The sequence below is a fragment of the Meles meles genome, chromosome X (assembly GCF_922984935.1).
Source record: "Meles meles chromosome X, mMelMel3.1 paternal haplotype, whole genome shotgun sequence".
Classification (NCBI taxonomy): domain Eukaryota; kingdom Metazoa; phylum Chordata; class Mammalia; order Carnivora; family Mustelidae; genus Meles; species Meles meles.
The window spans coordinates 43,275,397-43,282,048 of NC_060087.1; positions in this window are offsets into that span (position 1 = coordinate 43,275,397).

The following is a 6,652-nucleotide window of genomic DNA, read 5'->3' on the forward strand; positions in this document are numbered from 1 at the left end:
CCTTTAAATAAAGAATATCTAATTTTATGAAAGAGGAAGAAAGGGGGAGGCATAATCTTAACAAATTCAGAGTATATCACAAAGCACTAGTAATTAAAACACTGTGATATGGGAGTTAGAATAGAAAATCAGATCGATGGCACAGGAAAAGTCCAAAAATCGACCTAGGTACTTGTGAGAATTAGTAAATGATATTTTAAGAACGATATTTCAAGTAACTGGGAGGGAGATGGACTAATTTATCTAAATGGTTTGGGGAGAAATGATTATCTTTGGGTAAAGGGATCAGACTCCTAATTTACACAATTCAGAAAAAAATAATTCCATGGGGCACCTGGCTGTCTCAGTTGGTGGAGCATGCGACTTTTGATCTCAGGGTTGTGAGTTCGAGTCTCATGTTGGGTAAAGAAGTTACTTATAACTAAAATCTTTTGGGGGCACCTGGGTGGCTAAGTGGGTTAAAGCCTCTGCTTTCAGCTTGGGTCATGATCCCAGGGTCCTGGGATCGAGCCCCGCATCGAGCCCTGCATCGGGCTCTCTGCTTAGTGGTGAGCCTGTTTCCCCCCCTCTCTCTGCCTGCCTCTCTGCCTACTTGTGATCTCTGTCTGTCAAATAAATAAATAAATAATCTTTAAAAAAAAAACCTAAAATCTTCTTTAAAAAGGGAAAAGAAAAAGGAATTTCAGATTAGTTAAAGACCTAAACATTTAAAAAAAAGCTATAAAAACCATCAGAACAGGGGCACCTGTGTGGCTCAGTCTGTTAAGCATCCGCCTTCGTCTAAGGTCATGGTCCCAGGATCCTGGGATCCAGTCCCACGTTGGGCTCCCTGCTTGGGGGGAGTCTCCTTCTCTCTTTGCCTCTGCTCCTACCCTCGCTCCTGTTCTCTTTCTCTCTCTCAAATAAATAACATTTAAAAAAAACACATCAGAACAGAATATTTTTGGAGAATTTGTTTAAAACCTAGGCAAAAAAAAAAGCCTTCTTGGGGCACCTGGGTGGCTCAGTGGGTTAAAGCCTCTGCCTTGGGCTCAGGTCATGATCCGAGTCCTGGGATTGAGTCCCACATCCGGATCTCTGCTCAGCAGGGAGCCAGCTTCCCCCTTTCTGCCTGCCTCCCTGCCTACTTGTGATCTCTGTCTGTCAAATGGATAAATAAAACCTTTTTTTAAAAAGTCCTTCTTAAGATAGAAAAGGTAAAGGATACATTTTAAAAGATTTTATTTATTTGAGAGAGAAAGAGAGAGGGATTGCTACCCACCGTCAGGGGGAGCAGCGGAAGGAGAGGGAGAGGCAGGTTCCCCATTCAGGGCTGGATCCCAGGACCCTGGGATCACGACCTGAGATAAAGGCAGAAACTTAACTGACTAAGCATCCCTCGGGCCCCAAGGCAAAAGATATTTTAAAAATAGCAATAAGCTGGGGGCGCCTGGGTGGCTCAGTTGGTTGAATGACTGCCTTCAGTTCAGGTCATGATCCTGGAGTTCCAGGATCAAGCTCAGCAATGCATCAGGCTCTCTGCTCAGCAGGGGGTCTGCTTCTCTCTCTGCCCTTCCTCTCTCAATCTTTGTCTCATTCTCTCTCTCAAATAAATAAATAAAATCTTTAAAAGAAAATAGCAATAAGCAACATTAAGTGGTCATTCTTGGTACTTTATCTGCATTAATTCGTTTTAATCCTTACAACAGAACCTCACAACAGTAAGGTTCCATTTATTATCCCAACGTCCGGATCAGGAAACCAGGGTACAGCTAGGTTAAGTCATTTGCCCTAGGTCACCCCAATTTATAAAACCTGGAATTAGAACCCAGGCGTTCTTTACCACCCCGCTGCACCGTCTCTCCAGTTTGATCCCATGGAAATATAAAACCGTAGTCCATTGCAAGATGCTACAAAGTTTAAAAAAAAAAACTTGCAGCTGACTGGGAGAAAAAAAATATACAGCATTAGTTAATTATCCTGTCACACATCCCAGTTCTACAAACACCAGCTTCATACACATACCCCAGATATGTCCATAACAAATGCTTCCCCATCACTTGCACAATAAACCCATTCTTCATCTCCCTCAGTCTCTCTCTTAATCTCTTGCTCACATCTTTACAACTTTTTCAACACCGTGCTTTCTCTCTCTCTCTCTCTCTCATGCGTCTGGGGTCTCATTGCAAGGCAATTGTGGAGTGGGATTAACAGAAAATATGGAGGGAAAAGAGAGGGCAATTGGAGGGTGAAGTTGGGGATGTTTAGAGACAGATGTGAGTGGAGATCAAAGGTGGCTTAGGGTGAGGTTGGGATCTATTACAGGACAGTTTGTACACAACTAAAGGATCACGTGAAGGGCTTCAGGGGAATGGGGCTGCTAGAAGCAAGTTTAAGAGCGCAGGCGGGAGCCACTGAAGGGTGAACTGGGAATACCATTGGAGGATTGGAAGGAACTATGGGAAGTTGGTGAGTTATTAGAGACAAAGTCCGGTCTTCTGTAAAGTTATTAAAGACAGAGCTGTTCACTGTCATAGGATGGTGTGGTCAGCTGACTAATGGCTCCCCAAAATACGTCCATGTCCTAATCCCTGGTACCTATGAATGTTACCTTGTGTGGCAAACAATGCATTGCAGATGTGATTTAATTACGAATTTTGAGATGGGGAGATTATCCCGGATTATCTTAATAGAATCTGGTTGTAATCTCAAGTGTCCTTATAAGAGGAAGGCAGAGGCAGCTTTGATAGAAAAGGAGAAGATAGGGCCTGGGTGGTTCAGCAGACCCCCTGCATGGGTTAAGCGTCTGCCTTTGGGTCAGGTCATGATCCTGGGATCCTGGGATCGAGCCCCACATTGGGCTCTCTTTCTCCATCTCCCTCTGCTGCTCCCCGCTTGTCCCCCCTGCTTGTCCCCCCCCAAATAATAAATGAAATCCTAAATAGAAGAGAAAGAAAAGGAGAAGTCAATGTGACCACTAAGGCAGAGATCTTAGTAATGTAGCCACAAGACACAGAATGAAAGCCGCCACCAGAAGCGGGAAAAGGCAACAAGAAGATTCTCCTCCAAAGTTTGCAGAGAGAGAACAGCTCTTCCAACACCTTGATTTTGACCCAGTGAAACTGATTTTGGGCTTTGGGGCCCCAGAACCATGAAAGAATACAGTTCTTACGTTTCAAGCCATCAAGTGTGTTGTAATTAGTTATAGCAGCCACAGGAAATGAACACAGATTTTGGTGCATGCACGCACATGGATTGTGGCTTTGTCCTAGTCTGCTTGGGATGTCCTAATAGAATACCACAGACTGGGCACATTAAGCAACAGAAATGTATTTTCTCACTGTTTAGGAGGCCAGAAGTCTGAGACCAGGGTGTCATCTGGATTCCCTTCTTTTTTTTTTAAAGATTTTATTTATTTATTTAACAGACAGAGATCACAAGTAGGCAGAGAGGCAGGCAGAGAGAGAGGAGGAAGCAGGCTCCCCGCTGAGCAGAGAGCCCAAGGCGGGGCTTGATCTCAGGACCCTGAGATCATGACCTGAGCCAAAGGCAGAGGCTTAACCCACTGAGCCACCCAGACGCCCCTGGATTCACTTCTGATAAGGACTGTCGTTCTCACAGGCAGATAGTTGCTTTTTGTTGTGTCTTCACATGGTCTTTCCTTTGTGCACATGCACTCCTGGTTTTTATTTATTTATTTTTATTTGAAAAAAGATTTTATTTATTCATTTGACAGAGAGAGAGAGAGAGCACAAGCAGGAGGGAGAGGCAGAGGGAGAAGCAGACTCCCCACTGAGCAGGGAGCCTGATGCGGGGCTAGATCCCAGGACCCTGGGATCACGACCCAAACCAATGGCAGACGCCCAAACGACTGAGCCACCCAGGGGCTCCCTTCCTCTTTTCTTAATTTATTTGAGAGTGAGTGTGTGTGCATCAGGAGGAGGGGCAGAGGGAGAAAGAGACAGAAAATCTCAAGCAGACTCCATGCTGAATGCAGAGCCTGATCCGGGGCTTGATCTCATGACCCTGAGATCATGACCTGAACCAAAATCAAGAGTCAGATGTCCAGCAGATTGAGCCACCCAGGCACCCCAATCCTTTTTATATATATACAAGCAGAAAACTTAGTTGAACTGTGTCCTGCAGTTGTGTGAAAAGCAGAGCTTATCAGTGATGATCTTGGCTATTCAGCTGAGGAGATTTCCAAGGAATGTGTCGGAGGTACTGCTTGATTCTTCATACTGCTTTTAGTAACATGTGAAAGGAAAGAGATAAATTGAGGGAAGAACTGCTATGCAAAATGGCTCCAGGATTTGGGTAGTCTGGAAAATTCTCTGGCTGTCCAGATTGCAGAAGATACAGAATTTAGGAGATTTACTTTCAGCAAAGTGTGTTCTGGAGAGAGAGCCAAAGGTGTGACTGGACAGCCTTTTGCTGGTACTAAAGAGATTAGATGTGTGACTCATGGATCCTCTCAACCATTTCAGCAGAAGTTTGGAATGAGGATGGAATCATCCATGAAAGTTTTGTGGAAGATCCTTTGGTCTACTGGTGTGAATCCTTGGGACTTCCATGGAAGACCCACAACATTTTTGAGGATGAATGTTATACTGAGAGAAACACTGGCCCAGTTGGCTTGCGAGAAATGGAGATAGGATGAAATGAAGGAAGGATGTTGGACTCCCAAAATTCTACTGGAAGGACACAGGGCTAAAGCTACTTAGCAGCAAACATGTGCTACCCTTCAAAAGAAAGGATTAACGATTCTGAGGGCAGAGTGATGGGCCCAGAGATGGAGCCCCACGTCACTGGGAATTTGTCCCAGGCCTTGAAACCTAATGGAACGTGCCCTGTTGGATTTCAAAATTACTTGGGACCAGTGACACCTTGTTTATGTCCATTTTTTCCCCCTTTTGGATTAAGAATGCCTATAACTCCTATCTTATGTCTGTCCCACCACTGTGTTTTGGAGACAGATAATTTACTTTCTAGTATCACAAGCTGGGTGATGGAGAGGAATTTTGCCTCAGGTTGGATCATACCCAGAGTTTCACTTATACCTGACTCAGATGATAAAATTTGGAACCTTTGAGCTGATGAAACTTAAGTGAGATTTTGAGGGGCTCCTGGATGGCTCAGTCGTTAAGCATCTGCCTTCAGCTCAGGTCATGATCCCAGAGTCCTGGGATTGAGCCCTGCATGGGGCTCCCTGCTCGGCAGGAAGCCTTCTTCTCCCTCTCCCACACCCCTTGCCTGTGTTCCCTCTCGCTGTGTCTTTCTCTGTCATATAAATAAATAAAACCTTTTGTTAAAAAAGTGAGATTTTGAAGTTGAGTTGATGCTGTAATGGATGAAAGTTGGGGGGTATTGGGATGAGGTACATGTATTTTGCATGTGGGGTAGATGTGTATCTTTGGGGACCAAAAGGTATAGTGTTGAATGATGCCCCCCCCCCATAGATACACACATCCTAATTCCTGGAACATGTGGGTGTACTTTAGATGGCAAAAACAAAAAAAGGAAAAGAAAAGAAAAAGGACTTTGCAGTTTGCAGATGTGATTACAGTTAGGATTTTGAGATGGGGAGATTATACTGTATTATCACTATCACGAGGACCCTAACTGTAATAACAAGTGGTCCTTATAAGAGGGAAGCAGAGGCAGATTTCAGAGATGGAATGGATGGCAATCACGACCAAAGCAGAGATTGTACTGATGTGGCTACAAGCCAAGGAATGCTGACAGTCCCCAGTGTAAGAAGTGGTGACAAACAGATTCTCCCCTAGAGCCTCTGGAGGGATTATGGCCCTGCTGGCACCTTGACTGTGGTCTTCTGGCCCCCAGAACTGTGAGAGAATACATTTCTTAGGTAGTAAGACACCAAGTTTGTGGAAATTCATTACAGTAGACACAGGAAGCTAATGAAAATGGCTTGGGGTAGATGTGGTGATCGTTGGAGGGATGATGCTCAGAGATTATTAAAGATACTTTGAGGGGCGCCTGGGTGGCTCAATCAGTTAAGCATCTGCCTTCAACTCAGGTCCTAATCTTGGGGTCCTGGGATCCAGCCCTGCATGGGAGGTGGGGGAGTCCCTGCTCAGCAGGGAGCCTGCTTCTCCCTTTCCCTCTGCCCCTCCCCCCACTTGTGTTCTCTCTCTCACTCTCTCTCAAATAAATAAATAAAATCTTGGAAAGAAAAAGACAGTTTGAAGGTATAATTCGGAGCCATTGGAAAGTGTTTGGGGATTGTTGGAGCTATCAAAGGGAAGACTGAAGGGGTTTGGTGGGTCACTGGAAGGTGGTTTGGAGGTGTAGTTGGGAGACTGGGAATGTAAATGGGGAATGTTTACAGATAACATTGGGGACTATTATACGGAAGTTTAGGGTGTAGTTGGGAGTTTTTGGAGGGTGGTTTGGGTGGTATGGAAAAAACTGGAAGAGTTTTTGTGGGTATGGTTGCATGTAATTTAAAACAAGGTTGGGTATAGTGATCATTGAAGAGTGGTTTGGATGCATAGTTTTGTGCTGCAGAGTATGGTTGGGAGGATACATGGGGAGCAATTTGAGGTCCATGGGGCTGTTTTCGGTGCATACTGGGGCTGGACGGGAGAGTGACTTGGAAGTGCTCTTTGGAGGTTAATGGTTTCATGGCTGATTGCAGATGGTTTAGGGG